The sequence below is a fragment of the Lepisma saccharinum genome, chromosome 18 (genome assembly GCF_977018435.1).
Source record: "Lepisma saccharinum chromosome 18, izLepSacc3.1, whole genome shotgun sequence".
Taxonomy (NCBI): Eukaryota; Metazoa; Arthropoda; class Insecta; order Zygentoma; family Lepismatidae; genus Lepisma; species Lepisma saccharinum.
In genome coordinates, this window is record NC_139246.1 from 18,408,361 (window position 1) to 18,430,823 (window position 22,463).

Here is a 22,463-nt window from a genome sequence, read left to right on the forward strand (position 1 = left end):
TAGGCTTTGAGTACAACACAAAACTTGAAGCAGGCATGAAACACACTGCTATGAATATACCTAAATTCTTAGCCATAGAGACTCTGAATATTCACTGTAATGTGGCTGAGGGTATGATCACCAAATCAAATGGCATAGGCACTCACAAACAAACTGGCATCATTGCAACATTCAAACCTAATTCTGAATTCATGGAGCCCATCATCTACAATCCATCCCCAACATTATATTTTCCTGTGTGCCATAATAGAATAGATAATATTGAATTGATGGTCACTAATGAAAAAGAAGAATTAGTTGATTTTGCTGGAGCCACAACAACTGCAATCATAGAGATTAACATTTAAATAAAAATACATACAAAAAAAAAATGGAAAATATTGAGAGTTATGAGCTACAATCATTCCCTCCAAACAGGAGGACATTTGCAAATTTAAATCAACCCAACACAGAAATTGAGGTTGATCTTGATGTAGGGGATGGCTTTATACACCCCCACAGAGCAGATCTATACATCAAATTTGATGTTGTAAAGCTCGATGGAACAGATTATCCGGTAAATTCAAATATAAGATTGGTGGATAATTTTGTGCCGCATCTGTTCTCTGAAATTGAGATCAGAGAGCATGGTGTTGTTATAAACAGAGTGGATTATCCCGGCATTACCTCCACAGCTTTGGCCACATTAAAATTATCCAAAACCGAGGCTTCTTACTACAAAATAGGCGGATTTGAAGCTGGTGATAAAATATTAACCAAGAGCCACACAGTGCTGTTCCCTATGCGCCTGTTGCCAGGATTCTTCTCAGATTACAAAGATATTATGTGGAAGGGTGGTTTAAGAATTACATTTAGAAGAGCTGCAAATGATAATAATGCTTTGATGAGGTACAGCACATTAAACTCTACCGGGGAAGCTCTGCCTAATACCTTACCAGATGCAGGCAAATGCATTATTCAGACTATGGAGCTAAGAATCCCAGTTGTTGAGTATGAGGCCAGTTATGCTCTTAAATACAAAGCTGATATAATAAAAAATCCACAGGTTCTTCTGCAATTTTATACATATCAATGCGTACAGAAGCCCGCATCTGGTACTTATTATGAGTTTGATGCTACAAATTCATTCTCCAGCATACAATATGACATGCCTGATTTTGTAGTGGTACTGTTTCAGACTGGAAGACACAACAATCAGGAAAAAAATTCAAGTAGATTTGATAACTGCAACATCAAGAACATATATCTTAAAAATGGCAGAAATGAGGTCTTTCCCAGAGAAAATTACAATTTAGACATGTCCAAGAATGATTTCCTTAAATTATATGAGGCATTTACATCCTTCAAACGGGTCACTACAGGCAATACTGACATGTATTACACACCAGATGAATTCAAAGCACAGAGACCCATGTTTGTAATCAACACTTCAAAAAGAAAACAAGTTGTGGTGAATGACAGGACAAACATTAAAATTATCTGTGAATTCCATGAGGCATTACCTGATGACACCATATGTAGTGTTATTCTCATAGGTGAAAAATCATATGTTTATGATGTAAGAAATGAGAGGGTCACGGAGCAATTCTAGAGGGCCGATTCAAACACAAAAGCCCCTTGATTACAAAGCAATAATACCAACACTTTGCTGTCAGAGAGGCCCAGACACTCTACCAGCTTTGAAACCTCAACTGTATATCAGCTAGCAGTGAATATCTCATGTGTGGGCATATTATTTTGTTGTATGTATTTCAATCTTACATATTTTATCAGGACTCAAACCCGAGCCTCTTGCTTACAAAGCAACAATATTAACACTTCTCCATATGGAATATATCCACATTTTACTGGGTTCTGAGACCTTAATACAGACAAAATTGGATTTTGAACTGCCATAATATTTTCTAAGTCTTTGCCTATGCTCGTATTATCAGAATAAGAATTGGTTTCAGCATGAAAGGCAGTTCATTGCCACTGTGTCAGAAAATGTGTATCTTTATCTCAATAATCTTTGTTACACTTTTACATGTCGCACAGAAAGATTAATGGCCTCTTCAGTGAATCGCACAGAAAAATCATTAATGTTCCCTTCTAGCTATGTAGATTATATCTCTTGCGTGCCGGCAAAACATGCAAACAATTAATTATGCTTACCCGCTCTTCTCCTATTGTATTGAGCGAGTGGTTATAAAACATGAGAAAATAAGGAAACTGAGAAATTCAGTTTTTGTACAATATATTGTTGTAAAACATTTTTTACCAGGTTTAAGATCTGGGGGCTATCAACTAGCAATAATTATTCTCAAAATCTCACATATGGAGATATTATTTTGCAACATGTATTTCAATCTTACACATTTTATCAGGATTCAAACCCGAGCCTCCCGATTACAAGGCAACAATATTAACATTTTGCCATCAGGAGAGGCTTCACATTTTATCAGGATTCAAACCCGAGCCTCCCGATTACAAGGCAACAATATTAACATTTTGCCATCAGGAGAGGCTTCACATTTTATCAGGATTCAAACCCGAGCCTCCCGATTACAAGGCAATAAAAACCATGGGGCTATGCACCACACTCCACTGGGCCTCAGAACCCAGTAGCTATAAGCTTTATATTAATATACATGGCAGAATCAATCTGAGGGGGGGATCACCATTTCTACACTAGAATTCAATTCCTGGGATTTTGACAGAAAAACACACTATAAGCAATAAGATCATATGGGAACTTGGCATAGTTTTAAGTATAAGCAAATCTGTCTGAGGGGCTTCACCCTTTCTACACTAGAATTCAAAATTCTTAAAATTAAGAGCATATCACACTGGAAGAATTGGGGTATAGGCCCCTCTTGGCATTGTTTTAAGTGTAAGCAAATCGGATTGTTCAATCAAATAGCCTCTCCTTTTCTACACTTGTAAGTGGCCCAGGTTGTACAGTCAATACAACTACTCTTGCAGTTGAATTTCTCAAAATTATACTTTTGTAATTATTTCTCATTAGTAAAAAATAAGAATCAGCGAAGTGAATTTTCCCAAATATACAGGTACATTCGCTCTGAATGTATAATGTTCATAATATTGATTTTATTTAATTTCACATTTTGATAATGAAGACAAAAGTGAAAATGTAATTTAATTTCCTGTCTTAGAAGGTTAACTGGTATCTTCTACACACACACACACACGCGCGCGCGCACGTGTTTCATGTAGGAAGTCAATATTGAAAAAAAGGTTTTGCAGCAATCAAACCTTGAAATATATCTAATCTATTTATGAATTAAAAAATTCGTTTAGATATACCGGGTGATTCACCTAAAATTACCACCGAAAATATTTCGTAAACAACAATAAATATTGAAAAACTGTTTTCGTAGATATATAGGTATGAGAGGGGCTCATGAAATTAGAGGACACAATACGTTCAACTACGCAAGGAAGTACGATTTTCAACACAAACTTAGTTATTTTTAATGGAAACCCATTATATTTTTAGTTCATTTGAAAGTACTGAAAAATCCAGAACAATGGCGTTTGTTACATTGTAATACGTCTAGTACTTCTCAAGTAATTGTAACCTGAGTTGAGGGTGAAGACGCATCCTCCACTATGCCTGTCGGCAGGGTCGAGCGCAAATGCCGTCGCGCATACAGCCTGCACGCTTGGGGTGCATTTCTCCTACACTCGCCATAGATAAGTATCATACCTGCCTTTCCAGAGTTTGAAAAAACTATTTTCTCACCAACAGTTCTGTCGCACGTACACTTTCACAAACGTCTTGTTAATTAGTGTACTTTGTTACTCCCTTGCTTTATTTGATAAATCAATTTGAAAAAGAAAAAATGTATAAGGTGCAAAGTTTAAAACTTGAAAACTTAAAGATTTGTCATGACCAAACGAGAAGAGTTGATTGTTCCGATGTACTAAAAATTATGACGTAAATGAATGAACGCCAATTAAAAATTAGAAAGATGTTAATGTACTAACATTTATGTATGTAACTGATGGCGGAATGTTTAAATTTATACTTTTTAATTAACAAATATTTGTTAACTCAGAAAGATGTATCAGAACCTTTTAGATAATTTGTCAAAGCTTACGTATGTACAAATATGTACAAACTACACATTTTATTGTAACCCGCAGTTGTTGGAACGTAACAACTTTTCTAAGCACAACGCATAGTATGCAGAAGAGTAACATGTTTGTTACAATACACGAATGGCGTCAACAGGGGGATATGTATGTTACGACACACGAATCAACTTGTGAGAATGTTTGTTTCAAGCGTCAACTTTACGTTACAACTACTTGAGAACTGTTTGACGTATTGCAATGTAACAAACGCCATTCCTCATGATTTATTCCATACTTTCAAATGAGCTAAAAAAAAGGAGTTTCCATTAAAAAAAACTATCTTTGTGTTGAGAACCATATTTCCTTACGTAGTTGAATGTATTGTGTCCACTAATTTCATGAGCCCCTCTCATACCTTTATATCTGCAAAAGGAGTTTTGAAATATTTATTGTTGTTCACGAAATATTTACGGTGGAAATGTTAGGTGACTCACCCTGTATATTAGAATTTACTTCAAGTAATAAATAAAAATTTTAAACTTTATTAATTTTCTAATGTAAAATTTTGTGTAGGTGATTTTGTCATGTTTGTCTACTTTTAAAATTATATCTTGATATTTTTATTTACGTTAGAAGACTGTAGAATTAAGAAATATCGCATTCTTCTGTACCGCAATAATTAGATTAGAACTAAAAGTTTTTATACACTCACTGATCCAATCAGATAACGTTTTCGGGTGCTGCACAATTACTTTGTAAGGATCAGGAGATGCGTAGAATCTCAGTTCTGATACAGTAGATCTGAAAAATAATACATTTTACACAAGAAATAAATAGAATCAAAAATGCATGTAACGAAATGCAATAGAAAATATTCTGTTTCGGTTAAAATGCTAATTGTTATTTTACAAAAATAACTATAATAAACTAATAAAAATAAGCCAATGTTATTCCTATTATTATTATTATATAAATGGGGAGCCTTGCTACTCAATGCAACAGATAAGTTAATATCCATCACAACTGATTCCCATTATATTTTTACATTTCATACAAATAGTATACTGAAATTCTTAGTTATTGTATTTTGTATTGTGTTTTTTCACACCTCGTTCAAGAAAAGGCTTTAAATGTTAGGGGAAAATTTTACTCATAATGTTTATGTTGTGTGACCTCTCACATAAAACTGTAATTTTTGGAAACTGTGAAACCATTTATTCTTTGGACTAAATGGTAGAATATGAATATGGTTCCTGCATTCTACATTAAATTGTTTATTATTCAGTTCTTACTTTGGTTATTCTGTTCGAATACTTAATAAATGAACTTTGTTTTTGTCATAATAAAAATAACAAGCTTTCTGCTTTCGTAACTTGAAATAAATTATGCCAATTTCCATGGGGCCAACTCCCCCCTCCTCCCTACTCTCATGGCGAGGGCTGGAATTTTGATGACCTTAAAATTGCCAAAAAATATCTTTAAAAATGCATTTATGACCTAATACATGCAAGAAAATGCCCTATAAACGTAGAAAAATTACCTAAAAATTCTGAAAGATTTGAAAACCAAATTTATAAACTACCAAGAAAAATTCAAATTTCAAATTGCCGGGCCCTGTGGCCGAGTGGACGTAACATCGCTTGTGAGCTCCTGTGTGTTGCGTAGACTGGTGCTCGGCCACGGTAGCTTTGCGAGAGAAATCGAATAGATCGTGACGCACCATGGAAACGAAGCGAGTGAATACTTTGAAATTGTGTTTTACGACTGTATCTCGTGTACCGGCATCTATGAACATTCATCGTTTCATTAGTGACAAGCTGTTATTGACCCCTGATCAATTGCTAAGTATTGAGATTGATTACTTTCGGAAAAGTGTGTATGTTATACTGATTTTGCGAGTTCTGGGTGAACAGTTAATAGCTAAATGCGGTGCCACTCTGAAATATAGTGACGAAGAGGGTTCTCATGACGTGAAAATTGATTGGGCGGATAAAACCACTGTGCTTCTTCGATTACATGTAGTGCCTATGGAACTTTCGGACGATGCGATTCGGGCTGCGTTGACATCCTATGGTGAAATCAAATCTATCAATGATGAAGTTTATTCAGGTGAACATATATACCCTGATCGTACTGGGAGGAAGCTAGTTGAAATGTCACTCAAGAAACCAATACCGTCTTATGTGACAATTCTAGGTATTCGTTACTGGACAACTTATCCTGGTCAACAGCCTACTTGTCGACTGTGTGGGGAAGTGTCCCATACAGCTATAATGTGCCCTAAAAGACGTCCATATACCCGTTCAGTAGTTGGGGGAACTCGCCCTCCCGCAACGATTTCTGATAGTGTTTCCCATTCAACAGCGACTTATGCACAAAGTGTACTTCGCTCTCCGATCCAGCTGCTCCTTGCGGAGGACACAATGGAATTTCTACCGACTGAATTACAATCTTCAGTTCACACCACGATAGGAGACGTGCCGAAAGAGCCAGTGATACATGAGGATGAACCCGTGTGTGTACAAACAAATTCGCCATAAGAGGAAAATATCTCCGAAATCCGGCAGGATGAGAAATTCACGACGAGTAGTTCTTCGTGGATAAAGGAAGTTGAAGATAGTGAAATGGGTTCAAGTCTGATGTCGGATAATACATAGACAAACGCGGAGAAGGTTCCCTCCTCTTTGCAGCTGAACGGAAGTGATAGTTCTTGTATGGTGTTTGATCCGACTGGTGTTATGAAACTATCCAGTACAGAGCAATTACAAAACCCATTGCCTGAAAACATCCCCGATTGTTCCAATTCAAACATAAGTAAGAAACAGGTGGGCAAACACAAAAGGAAGAAAGGCCAGACAAAGAATGAGGTGACTTCACTTTCTGCAAGAAAGCCTGAAGATCGACCTTCTCCGTATCCATCACCGGCACGTATCACCAGATCCCAGAGTAACCCAAATACTAATGTTCTCGCAACTGAAAGTGAGAAAAATTAGAAGTTTTCGATATGATAAATTTGTGCTGGTTATTTTTTCGTGTTAGTATATGGTGTGTTTTTGTGTGGTGCGATAGGTTTTTCCAAGATGACGTGCGACATGCTGTATTCTTGGTAAGTTATAATATTAATTTTGTTGTGATGAACACATACATTAAAATTGCAACCATTAATATCAATAAAATGCAGAACCAATGTAAGCAACATGCCCTGGGGGATTTTATCTTGCAATCATCTATTGATATTGCATTGATACAAGAAGTGTCGGTTTTCCAATTTGACTTACCATTTTCCCTTCGTGTATATAATAATGCTACTTACCAGGCACAAGGAACAGCCATAATAGTAAAGGACAATATCCCGATAACGGACGTGATCATGCATCCCAGTGGATGGATCATAAGTGTCAAGATACATAATGTTTGGATCTGTAATGTATATGCTCCATCAGGGAATCAACAGCGCCAAAAACGTAACAGTTTCTTTATGAATGATCTTGCACCTCAAATTCCAAGCTGTGCTGAACACGTTATCCTTTCTGGTGATTTCAACTGTGTACTGTTGCCCAAAGATCAGAGACCGGGATTTAATACATCAATTGCCTTACAAAATATTGTTAGTGGGTTTAAATTTTCTGATGTGTGGTCTACCATTCACCCAGCTGTAACTGGTTTTACATATATGAGAGATAATTGTTCCTCTAGATTAGATAGAATATATGTAACTCAATCTCTGATATGTAATGTCTCTGCTATTCAAATTCAGCCAGTGTGTTTTTCGGATCACACTGCGGTAGTTATGTCTTGTAACATAACTTGCCTTCTATTCAACACGGATATGGATATTGGAAATTAAATACCTCCATGATTGACGATCACACTTTTCAACTTGAATTTAGTAAAAAATGGCAATATTGGGAAGCTCTTAGTCAGAAACAACGTGATTTACCTACGTGGTAGGATACATTTAAAGCCAGCAATCAAATGTTTCTGTATCCAATATTGTCGTGACAGTACACGTGATTGGAATGTCAAATATAATTTTTATTATAGAATGTTGCGTGAAATGCATAATGAAGCATTGCAAGGTAAAAAGGTTTTCACTGAAATGAAACATGTACAAGCTATATTGTTGCGAATGCATGCCCAAAAAAAGAGCAGGTGTAAAAATTCGAAGTCGAATTTTGCCATTTCATCTACATGAAAAGGCGTCATTAACCCATGTGTTACGTGAACGTGTTCGTGGCAAAACTCAAATGATTCATAGTATTACAGATACAGCTGGTAATAGATTTACACACTATCCGGATATCAAAAATGTTATTTATGAGTACTTTAGAAAGATATATGATGTATCGGTATGTAACAGGGACCATGCTGTCTCATTTGTGAACAATGTGCCAGATACTCTGACGGATGATGAGCGTTAGATGTTAGAATTAGATTTCACTAATGATGAGGTTCATGCAGCTGTAAAACAAGATTCAAAAATTCATCTCCAGGTATTGATGGGTTACCTGCCTCTTTCTATCAACTATTTTGGCCCATTGTTGGAAATTTGTTCACAAAATGGGTAAATGAGGTTTTTTGAAATCATCGTCTTGGTAATACTTGTAATAAAGGGGTTTTAGTATTGGTCCCCAAAATACCGATACCCACGAAAGTGGAACATTATCGTCCAATTTCTCTGTTATGTGCAGATTACAAAATATATTCACGATGTTTAATGAGACGTTTACTTCCATATACAGAGTCTATTGTGGGTCCTGCTCAGTATTGTTATGGGGAAAATAAAAATATTGTACAGGTGCTGCAAACTACACGAGAAGTGATTATGGGTTACCATTGTGGGAATGATGGGGGACAACATGCAATGGTTGCTCTAGACTTTCAGAGCGCCTTTGATAGTGTCAATCATGATTATATGTTTGAAATTCTAAAACTATTTGGTTGTGGTAATGTATTTCTAAATGCTATCCAAAGTTTGTATGCAAACGCTGCTTCCTGTATCAAAATTAATGGTTTCTTAACTAAAACCTTGCCTATATAAAGAGGGGTACGACAGGGTGACCCTTTGTCTATGTTTTTGTTTGTGCGGCATTGAATCCTTTTTTACAGGAACTGCAACACAAGTTACAAGGTGTCACCTTGCATTCTGTAACCTTAAAAGTACTAGGATATGCCGACGATGTAACTCTATGTATGAGTTTGTATCATGATTTGACGATATTATATAAATTACTAGACAGATATGAATCAGCATCAGGTTTACATATTAATTGTAATAAAACTCATTATTTGTCACTTAGCGACACACACTTGACTTCTATGTTATTACCATTCAGAGAAGTTACGTCTCTTAAAATTCTTGGTATTCACTTTTCTACTTCGTTCAATGAGATGATAGAACGTAACTATGCTCCGTGTATAAATTCGCTGAAAGCTATTTTGTGGCAACACAAATCTCGTGATCTCAGTCTCAAGTCTCGTGTTGCGTTCGTAAACATGTATGCTTGCTCGAAACTATGGTATCTTGCGAAGTTACTTCCAATGAGGAAAATGAACTACACAAAGATCAAAAGTGCGATAAATTGGTTTGTGTGGGCAAAGCACATATTCAGGGTCAGCCACGAGACGAAATTATGTAAAATTCGGTTATCAGACGATAATTTATGTATTCATTGTAAATGTGAGGGGACAATGCAACATTGGTTAAGTGAATGTATAAGAAGTAGAGAAACTTGGAAATATTTATGTGTCCTAGTAGGCAAAATGTGTCGATTGCCGCCTCATTGCATTAACGTACATTTTCTATTGTTACCTAACTTTCACTACTATCCTGAGACTAAATTGAAAAGTGTGCAGTGGATTTTTGGTCATTATATTTGGTTTGTATGCAAATATAAGGAAATGGATTTTCATGAGCAATTCTTGCAGTATATAAAACACGAATATTATCAACATAGTGAAAATAAGAGGAAAACTTTATTTAGTAACTTTTTGACAGTTCTTACTGAACATTAACATGTAAAATTGTAGTCATTCATATGTGATTTTCAGTTTAATATGATTGTATGTTTGTTTCTGAAATAAATTGTTAAAAAAAGTGGTTAGCACATCTCGCTGCGACGCCAAGGGTACCGGGTTCGAATCCCGCTCGGGCTTGGTTGTTTGTGAATGTCCATTCAATTCCATCATTTCATCACTCATCCCCATCTTCGCAAATTAGCCAAGAGGCACAATACGCGAAGTAAAATAAACTAAATCAATAAATCAATCAATCAAATTACAAATTAACGTTAGAGTATCTATCACATGTTCATTGCGTATTGTAGTACAAGGAAGAAAGTTCACTTTTTGTCATCTTTTACACCTTAAGTACTGAGTTGCAGTACACAACGAAAATCATATGCACTTTTCAAAAGTGGATGATTGTCGTTTTCGGACAAGAGAGCCTTCTACACGGAAAAAATTCTCTCGACTTCCACCGACACAAGACGAGCGTACTTGAAATGAACAATATCACTTGCTGTTAAGTCACTTTCAATTCCATAGAGTGCAAATTGCTTCCCTGACAAAATGTCCGATACAGAGCACAAAACTTTGTACCTCTTGTTTTTTAACAATAGTCCGTTTGGCGACAATATACTATTTACTGATAGGGGGGCAAATCACATTGTTTGAGCTGAATTGTTACACAACAGCTTGTGTCAACAATACTGCACAGAATTTCTTTGTTTCTTCAAACACAGTCGTTCCGAACTGCGCTGAAGGCAATGAGACGAGAGTCGGGAACTTCTCTCCTTCAAAGGGTTGCATTTGCATTTAAAATGTCCCTTCTTTCACCAAAATGTAGAAAAATGCATAAAATGACTTTTAAAAGGCCGAAAAATAACTTCAACGATTTAAAAAGTTTAAAAAATTGCCTTTACTCCAAAAAGGGTAAAAAATGCAAGAAATGCCCTAACAAAGGCATCCCAATTAGTTCACTTACTTGTAAAACACGTTCCTATCTACTTATGCAATGTTTATGCCTTACCAAAGAAAAGATGCATTTGCATCAAAATCCTAGCCATTCTCATGACCTTCAGTTGAATTTTTATCTGTGGAGGATGACCTGAACTTGCTTGGAGTTAGGCACTGGATGAGAAAGGCAGTGGATGCAGATGGATGGCAAAATATTTTGAGGGCAGTCATGGTCTGTAATGGGTTGTAGCGCCCAGAAAAAGAATAATAATAATCTGCTTTGTGTAGGTATATACCTATATTTAAAATGGAACTTGTTGTTTTAACAGGACAGTTGTCAAAACGTTATTGATATTCAGCTATAAATATATGTGGCAAACACTGAATAAACTACGAGTTAGTACTCAATCTTCTTTCTTATGATCTACTAAAAATGTATTCAAAGCTCCTGTTGCTTGTAATAGAATTCTTACTGTGTTGTTCGTCATCATATAATTACAAAATGCAACATTTACTTTTTAAGATTGAAATGTTATGTTATGTGCTCGTCACATATTTGGTATTAACTATCAAGTGGCCAGGTACAATGTTATATTTTATGATATAGTGTGCTTTAAACAACGTGGAAGAACTGAATTTACAAATTTTCAATTGTCTAATTTCATTATTAAATTAGTATAAACATGGTCACAATGATAGGAAAAACTTGTGCTAAAGTATAATGAATACTTAGAGATTATAATGTTAAAATTTCATCTTTGTATACCTAATAGTTTAAAAAAAAAGGAACATGAAGTTACGACAATTAGGGCAACATTGTCCAGATAGGCAATTGAAAGTCCTCTTAATGCACCTTCAAATAATTAGTCTGTGCACACCTATGCTTGAGAGTGAAGTGGTAGTGTTACTTGTCACCTAGGTGTGAACAACCTTTCTCGCCTGACACTCGTCGTAAATAGTCTATGTATTTTCTCACTTGGTCAAATATTTTAGATATATTAAGAACTGTACATCATCCTGCATACATTTAGAACTGTTCTTGTCAAAGAAATAGCCATGTTGTACACGAGTTTCGAAACAGCAAGTATTTGCCGTTTGGAAACACATTGCACGAAGTACTGACGTTAGCTACATGGAATGGATGATATTCAACGTGACGTCAGCGGCGCAGAGCATGATGGGAAATCTGGCCGAAACGCATGCGGTCCGGCACACAGACCGGCAAGCGTGAATCGAGAAAATTCTGCCTGCATGAAAATGACCCAGTGTTGAACACTTTTAATTGCATTATTGTATATTTTCAAATGAAGTTTCCTTTTGGTTAATTAGTGCGTTGTGTGAGTGTGTGTGTGTTGTGTGTATGCCATTGTTTATGTATTAACTGTGAGAGAACATCATACCTTCATACAGTTTCGTCGGTGGTTAAGACGGCGCAATTTTTCCATTCCGGATGGAATATGCATCGTATTTGAATGGCAAGTACTGTGTTTATGGCTAGCGTTATATGCATTTTATGCTCCTCCTTACATCGTGATGCCTTTCAACCCGTGTGATTGCTGTACGATATTTAATAATGTTCACAAAAGAAGAAGTTAAACGTCGTTTATCAATCAGTGCATGCATTCGCAGTATGCATATATTTGTAAACACTTTTCATTATATCTTCTATGCCTGTCTCAATACACATTCAAAAAGTGATAATTTATATGTTACTGCCTTAAAAAAATTGTACACAATTTTGCACTTCGGAACATAACTATATAATTTTCACGAGACCGATTTTCTTAAAATTTCACTTTACGATCAAATGTACTAGTACCGTTAAAAATGTGCCTTCACCGGGAATGGAATTTTGAGTTCTTCGATTACAAGGGGACAGCATTAGCCGCTACGGTATCGAATAGGTAGACTCGATTATTTCCATGAGAAACAGGCTTCCTAGCCCTGTATTTTTTTCGGAAGTTAATACGAGAACGTTGTTTTGTGACAAATAACATCTCTTTAGATGCTCTGGTCATTGCTACGAGACTGAGCAAAATGCAAAGGACTACATTTAGCATATAATCGTCATATTTGTACCTTGAACCACTGCCACAAAGGCTGTAAGCACCATGCTTATCAAGCATGTTTACAACACGCTCCGAAACGGTTGCCGGAATCATGGCAGAGGGCGTGACTTAGCGCAATGAATTGTGGAGGAAGTTGCTCGCTGAATATCATCCATTAGAAATAGTAAAACTTACATTTCATCATATGTTATACCGAAAATCCTCTTGTATGATCTGACTGTTTCAGTTGTGAATGTTAGTGAGCTAATCTCCTGTGAATAAATGAGCTCCTTGCAATTTGGTGTACACGACTTGAAAACTGAAACAGATAGAAAACAAAAATTTCGAGAATTCAAGTAAATTAATTAATTAATAATTATCTCTTAACATGACTAGGCAGTACTTAAGTATAGTAATATGACATAAATATATTTTTGGTTTGGAACACACTCAGTAATCATTCGATAAAAGGCTAAATTGCAATTAATTTAGATTATGTCTCATATAGGAGTTGGCATTAGTCCCGTATTAGTTGGATCGACAGTTCCTATTTCACGGATTCGATACCCGGTGGAGGCACATAGTGGTCAGGAACCCAGTCCCGATTAGCCTATCTGTGCATAAAGTGGACTTAAAAAAAAACTCAAAACTTAAAAAGTAGTGGTGGTGGGGGAGTTCAACGTCAGAAAATGGGGCTCGGTGGGGCTCGCCTTAATGGATTTCTCTCGTAAGGCATGAGCCCCATTTTCTGGCAGTGTTGCCAGCTGCTTACTCGAAAAAATGACCAAGGTTTTTTTTGGGTCTAACCTAGCCTAAAGCAAGGAGCTGGCAATCTTGCTTGAGGCTCGCCTTAATGGTTTGCTCTTGTAAGGCATAAGCCCTATTTTCTTGCAGTGTTGCCAATATTTTACTCGAGAAAATCACCAAGGTTTTTTTTTTGGTTCTAACCTAGCCTAAAGCAAGGAGCTGGCAACCTTGCTTGAGGCTTGCCTTACAGTGCATAAAGCAAAGTTGCCAACCTACTGGTACTTTTGCCATAGCCTTTTACAAAAAAGAGAGAGGAGAGAGAGAGGGAAGAGTTAAACAACCGACAGCTGCCAACACCCACCTACAGCCTTTTTTTTTCTTGGTCTAACCTAACCTAAAGCAAGGAGCTGGCAACCTTACTTAAGACTTGCCTTACAGTGCATAAAGCAAGGTTGCCAACCTACTGGTACTTTTGCCATAGCCTTTTACAAAAAAGAGAGAGAAGAGAGAGAGGGAAGAGTTAAACAACCGACAGCTGCCAACACCCACCTACAGTTTTTTTTTGCTTGGTCTAACCTAACCTAAAGCAAGGAGCTGGCAACTTTGCTTGAGGCTTGCCTTACTGTGCATAAAGCAATTTTTGCCAACCTACACACACTAAACAAGGAGAGCCGGCAACAAACACGCACTGCCGTAAAAGAGAGAGAGATGGGTGGATGGTAATATAGTATGTGTGTGCGTGTGTGCGTATAATATGTAGCATTATTAACTAGAGTGTGTTGGCAACCCACTTACAACTAAAAAAAAATAGAGATGCCAACTTTGCTGTAAGATGAAGAGAGAGAGAGATTTATGGCTGGCAGCAGTGGTGAGCGATGTCCTCTTTTTTCTGTGCAATATGATATTATGATGTTACTGTAGTTTTTGACGAGGATTACGAGTTAACTCAAAACCTGCAACTAGAGAGAGTTGCCAGCACACACACGCTGTTGTAAGAGAGATGGATGACGGGGGGGAGGGGCAGCATTTCTGGCTATTCACAGTGGCGGATGTACTTCCTGTTTTTTCAAAAGCTAACAATAATGATGGAATTTCATGCTGACGCATTTATTTCGTTCAAAAATTCATATTCACCACAGAGGATGCTATGTAATTTTCACATCAGCTCAGCCAACTGTTGAGAAATAATGACGTCAGGTAACAGCATTGGTGGGGGTGACGTGATGAATTTACGAAAGTAGGAAAATGATATTGCTAAAAATTGAAGTATAGAACTATTTTCTAGAGCGGATTTCTACTAGTCCACGTTGTTAACCTACATATTACTCCTCGACTAATAAAACTAGAAGCTCGAGGGCATCAGGTCCTATCTTTATTGTGAGCTGCAAGGAGAACATTGTGATTGTGATTGAAATTAACTAGCGTGAGTAAATTTGTTTGTTAGCTTGCATGAATTGGCTTTGTGTTATATAAATAGGTAGTGTTGCTTCTGTGAGTTGATTCTGTAATAGCCAAACAGATGTAAAGAAATTGTAGATAAAAGGTAAAACTCTCTACAAAAACCAAACAATCCTTAAGCATATTGTGGAAGGAATATATACTCGCAAAGCACGCAAAAAGAGAGAGAGAAAGTATACAAGTTTTGAGTGTGTTGCATGTATCTCTCTCCTTTTTTTCTTGCTTTTTTTTCATATATATATATTTATTACATATTACTATATACATCAGGCATATGCAAAATAGCAATATGCGGGGTGTAAGAGGACGATCTTCTGGTAAGGTGCCCAACAGTTAACCTCACTTCCACGTAGTACACCCTGGACTGTAGAGTAACGAGGCTCTGGCGTCTGGCAAACCAGTATAATTTTGCGTGTGTTAGCCTGTTTTTTTTCTTGTGCGTTTGATATTTAGTGGAGGTATATAGTGTTTCGAATTTTATTATTATTTAGTTTTATACACAGAAAAGATATTAAACATAAAATTAAATAAAATATATCTAATTATGTTTTTTTTTTATCACAACAAGCATTCACAAAAAATAGCAATAATGTGGTTTAAAGTTTTTTAACGTAATTGCTACGTAAACAAAATGGCCGACTTGCAATGAGTGTGTCAAAGTTTTTTTAAGCCTAATTGCTACGTAAACAAAATGGCCGACTTGCAATGACTGTGTCAAATATGAATAGATTGAGAGATGGAAAGAGAAGTTAAATATGCTTAAATAAAGTGCTCCTCTGTGCATAGCACCATACCATAAAAGCATATAGGAAAACTGCCATGTTTATGCATCAAACTTAAATATACATATAAAATTAAAATATTTGGTGCTGACCACATCACACATTGATGATTTTGCATTGTATTTTCCTATATTCACATATGCACAGTAAAACTAATCGGGACTAGGCCTACAGTTTTTTAAAGTAGGATCCGAACCACTATGTACTTTTATCGGGTTCGAACCTAGGACCTCTTGATTACAAGGCAACAACACAACCACCGCACTTTCGAGCCCTAGTGAATATGTAGGAAAAAACAACGGTATATACATAATCCAAAGTTGCGTGGTTCTAGGCCCCATAGGAACCAAGAAAATCAATGTCTTGGAAAAACATCTTAAGATATTTGTCTTAATCTTTAAGAAAGTCGACTTCCGGTCTGTCAAGATGTTACTTCCGGTCTGTCAAGAAAATTTTCTTAAGATATTTGTCTTAAGATGTTTTCCAAGACATTGATTTTCTTGGTTCCTAATTGACCTAGGATGATGATTTTAGGTTTGTTGGATAGGATTTGACGAAAACTATACGACTAGCAAATAAAATCGATTCCACCCCCTCAAGTTTCGAAAATATAGACAATTTTTTTTATTTTTTGAGAAACTTGATTTGCTGGCTTAGTTTTTACCCTATTTCGAAAATTTTAATGACATTTGATAAAAAATTGAATGTACTCTACAACCTATTGGAAACATAATGATTAGTGCTTACTGTTTTCGAGTTATTTTAAATTTAAATTTCAAGATGTAATTTCTAAGTTGTTTTGTAACTCGTAAACTAGGGGTCGTAGAAGACCCATTCTTGTTTTATCTGCTATTGCCCGACAAATACTATAAACACAAATAATGTTTATTGTTTGATTTTAAAAAAAAATCGAAAATAACTTTGTTTTCTGAAAATAAAAAATGTGTGTATGGAAAAAAAATACGATTGTGTAATTTTTTATGATGTATGTTTGCATGTAAAAATAAGTATACCTGAAAGTTTTAGAATTTCAAAATAGCTATATATATATATTTGCTATTATATCAGCCGAAACAATAGAATATATATAAACAAGTACATTTTCATAGTTTCATACCTCTACTAGATTGGTAGAAAAATATACTAATGGGCAATAAAATCTGAAGAAGATTCGTGTCTAGCAAAAAATAAACTAAATAGAATTACACATGCATACAATATTTATTGTGCTTTTTTCTATCTACAATCATATTTTTCTTATATATTTTTTAAAATTTTTTTACAGGGTTTATTAAAGCACATATTTGAGGAAAACAACGCCACCCATATATAAATAAACCCCTCAAACTAACACTAATTAGAATTAGCCTACAAAATTTTTCTCGTAAGGCATTTTTTTGTAAACACTCTACCACCAACAGATCACATATAAATAAACATACCCCCCAAAAAAAATGCGCTCCATGAAAAGTTGTCCTGTGTGCAAGAGAACCATATCAAGCAAACGTTTTGCAAGACATTGTCGTACCTGCGTGCCAGGCAAGCATTTGGCTGCCACTGAACTATGTTCCGGATGTAATAAACAGATCACAATTGCGTATGCCAAGAAGCATAAGCTTAATTGTCTAAGCAAAAATACATCTGGGGCCCAGCCTTCGACCTCCACCAAGAGGAAGGCAGAAGCAGCCTCCATCAATGCACCATCCGCCAAACGTGTCAAGCCTGTGGCGAATGCGAACCAGACTGCTTTCGAGCGGTTGTTAGAGGACTTTGTCCTCACTTCGGAGGGCTCATGCGACGTGCGTAGCTTTTTGGAGAACATGCAAGCCAAAATTATTTCCATCCTCGGTGATGCGCTTGCAACGCACTCCACCAAATTCTACGCATCGCTACGTTGCCAGTACAAGAAGCCGTCTGATGAAATTTACAGCTTCTGCCACAACACCAAGGCGAAGACGCTGCATCTGGCGGATGTCGACAACCTCGAGGTCATCTACAACCAGTTTGCCGATGAGCTGGTGGCAAAACAAGAAGAACATCAAGCTAAAGGCTCGGGGGGTTCGCTGTGTGGCGAGCCTCACGAACTGTGCGTCAAACTTTGTAAGTTCGTGCCTCTCTCCGCCTCCAGCTACGTCCCCTTACCACCTACCATTGTGGCAAAGAAGGCTGTCCTGAACATTCAGAACAGTGACGCCAAGTGCTTCGTATGGTGTGTTCTGGCAGCGTTGCACCCAGTTGAGCCAAAAAATAATCCAAAACGCGTTACCCACTACCTACCCTACGAGGCAGAGCTGGAAGTTGTGATGGTTGGGATCGACTATCCCGTAGAGGTCCCGGACATTCGAAAGTTCGAGGCTCGTGCGCGGTTGGCTATCAACGTTTACGGTCTCACTGACAAAAATGCGGTGTACCCTATTCGCGTGAGCGACGTAGACAACAATGATGCTCGAGAAATCCATCTCCTACTTATCAAGAACGAGACCCATCACCACTACACCCTCATTCGCTCGCTCTCCCGGTTGGTGTCGAGCCAAAAAAGTAAGCATCATGGTAGCATAGAAGTTTGTCGAAGGTGTCTGATCACTTTTGACAATCGAGAACAGCAGGATTATCAGCGCATCAGAGGTCCCAACATCGCTGTCGAGAAGCTCGCTCGCCACAAGCCCTACTGTAGTAACAACGAGCCGGGTGTGGCAGTGTTGCCCGAACCTGGCGCCGTGGAGCGTTTCCGCATGCACGGTGCCATGGTGGAGCACCCCGCTATCATCATCGCGGATTTCGAGTCCTTCCTCAAACCCCTGTCCACTTGCGATCCCGATCCCGAAGTTTCCTCCACCACCCCTTACCAACTCCACGAGGCATCCAGTTTCGCATACGTTGTGGTGCGACGTGACCAGCACATCGCCCCCGAGCCCTACGTGTACCGTGGGCCCGACGCAGCCAAACACTTCCTCGAGAGGATGGTTGTCGAGGCCAACGAGATAGGGAAGGTACTGTTGGCCCCCAAGTCTATGCTCCAACTGTCTCCCGACGATCAACGTAGACACGACGAGGCCATCGCTTGCCCTGTCTGCGTCAAGGAGTACACCGCCAACAACCGTAAAGTCCAACACCATGATCACTTTAACGGTAGGTACGTTGGTCCATGGTGCAACGGATGCAACCTCATGACCCGGGACCCGCGCTTCATCCCTGTGTTTTTTCATAATGGCTCGGGATACGACTTCCACCATCTGGTGCCTCACTTTGGGTACGACGACATGCGAATCAACGTCCTGGCGCAGAACGAGGAGCGTTACATTAGCTTGAGCAAGTGGGTGCGAATCTCAGGATCACACTCTACCGTCGAGCTTCGCTTCCTCGACTCCCTGAGGTTCCTCCCGGCCAGCCTCGATGCTCTCGCAGGGAAGCTTAGCGACGAGCAAATGCTCATTACCTCCGGAAACTTTCCGAACTTGGACGCCGGCCTCTTCAAGCGTAAGGGGGTCTATCCCTACGAATACATCACAGACCCTTCCAAGTTCGCAGAGACGTCGCTACCTCCTCGAGCAAACTTCTATAGCAAGCTGCGAGGCTCGAACATCACCGACGAGGAATATCACCACGCCCAGTCCATGTGGCGCGAGATGGGCTGTCGAACTCTCGGGGACTACCACGACGCCTACCTCAGACTTGATGTGACGCTCCTCGCCGACGTGTTCCAGACGTTCCGTGCGACCGCAATGAAGATCTACCAGCTGGACCCTGCCTACTTCTATAGTCTCCCCGGACTGGCGTGGTCAGCCATGTTTCTGGTGACGAAGATCGAGCTGGAGCTTCTTTCGGACGTGGACATGGTGCTGTTTGTGGAACGTGCCGTGCGGGGTGGAATGGTCCAGGTGTCGCAGCGACACTCGCGCGCCAACAATCACCACATGGCCACCGGCTACGACCCCTCACAACCGTCCAGCTACATCATGTACACGGACGTCAATAACCTCTACGGACACTCCATGATGCAGCCACTCCCCTTTAGAGACTTCGAGTGGGCTGACCCCTCCAACTTCGACATCGAAAGCTTCGACGATTCAGAACATGGGTTCTTCGCCGAGGTTGATCTGCAATTCTCCGAGAAGCTGCAGGATTTGTTCAGCGATCTCCCCCCTGCACCCGAGTTCAAGTGTCCACCCGATTCCAACCAGAAGAAGCTCGTCATGGATTTCGAGCCCAAGAAGAATTACGTCCTGCACTACCAGAATCTCCGGTGGTTGATGCAGCGAGAGGTCGTGGTCCACGCAGTTCACCGCATCCTCAAGTTCGAGCATTCTCCGTGGTTGCGTCCATATATTGAAGTCAACACCAAACACCGCACCGCAGCCACGTCCGAGCTTGATAAGGATTACTTCAAGCTTATGAACAATGCGGTGTTCGGGAAAACCATGGAGAATGTACGGAATCGTGTAGATGTGAGGCTAATATCAAACAAAGCACAATGTCGCAGGCTCGTAGCAAACCCGTTATTCAAATCGAGGACCATTTATAACGAACAGCTTGCTCTGGTGCATATGAGGAAGAGCGAGGTGAAGCTCAACAAGCCAATTTATGTTGGCGCCTCAGTATTAGACCTGAGCAAGCTGCACATGTTTCAAATATATTATGGGAAACTACGCCAGCACTATAACGACAATATTAGCCTACTCTACACGGACACGGACAGCTTGGTGTACCACGTTCGCACGGACGACGCGTACGGGGATATAGCCACAGTTCCATCTTTGGTTAACCTTTTCGACACCTCGGGCTATGCCCAGCAAAACAAGTACGGTATCCTGCCCCGCAACAAGAAGGTGCCTGGCAAACTCAAAGACGAGAAGGACGGTGATGTAATTCTCGAGTTTGCAGGTCCTCGCGCCAAGGCCTATGCCATCAAAGCCGAGGGCAGCGTTACCAAGAAGGCCAAGGGTGTCGGCAGACAGGTGGTTCGGGAGCATCTCACATTCGAGGACTTCGTCGATTGCCTCAAGACCAGGTCGTCGGTTCTAAGAGCAGAACAGCGCATCCAGAGCGTCGACCATGTGTTGACCACAAACAAAGTTAGAAAAATTGCGCTGGATCCCGATGACGATAAGAGGTGCGTCCTCGAGTGTGGTATTCACACATTGCCGTGGGGGCACTATCGCTTAGCAGAAAGCAAAACCTGCAACATATGTCCATCTTCAACAGAAGATTCATAAAAACAAAACAAAACAAAAAAAAAACACTTTGACTGTCATTACAAAAAAAACTTTGACCGTATTCTTAAATAACCAGCATGCCTATGAATTTGTTCGGTTTCAAAAAACAGATCATTATGGAAACCATACCAGATCATGAAGTCTTACCTTCCGTGTTACCTAAACTCAACGGTCTGTTGATCATTCACCTCAACAGTATTTGGACGAAACTGAATGACGATGTGGGCAAGATGTTTTATGTTTTTAATAACAATTTACATTTCTACGAAATTCCGATCGACGGGAAACTTCAAATCACCGTGAATCCGGAAAACGCAGGCGAAATCAAAATTTCTACCGGCAAGAACATTTTTCGAATCAAGCACGACAAGATGCTTTCTAACATTACGTACGATGTGTCTGCAGGAGATTATTTTTACATGGAACTCCTCGGAGATTACGACAAACTTATTCCTCTCTTCGTAGAATTACGAACCGTCTATCCTATTATAAATAACCGTTAACCAAAAATGCCTAACGACATTTTCGGCAACACCAAGCGTGTAGACCACGCAGAAGAGATTCTCGTGTTGGACATTCGAGTTAAGAAGTTGAGGACCGATTTGATCGCTTTGCAGGAAACCTTAAACAAAAGTTTAGAGTCGGAAATCGCTACGCTCCAAACGCAATGTCTCGACCCCATTCTGAAAATCGATTCCGAACTGAAGACGCTGATAAAAAATTATGTCGACGTACCTTCTTACGACAACGTTCAAAATATACAGTTGAACGTGGATTCGCTTCAAAATGATTTGGCCAAATTACAGCAATTTCAATCGAAAAATGAAGATTTGGAAAAATTGAAACTCGAAATCGAAGAACGAACTTCCGCAATAGAAAATAATTTCTCTGAACTTCAAACCGTCGTGAACGATATAGACGCAGAACGCTTACATGTCGTCGTTTCCAAATTACAAGAAGAATTCACCAGCACGTTGGAAGAAATTAAATCCAAGTTGCAGACTTTGGAAGATACAATGACGAACCTACCATCGTCGGACGAACTGCAGGTCATCGGTAAAAGCGTCGCGAACATAAAAATTCAATTGGAGGCCTATCAAGATTTCGAACACATTCAAACCACCATCGCTACGCTTCAGGCGTCCTTGGAATTGATCAACGAAGAAATTAAAAATATT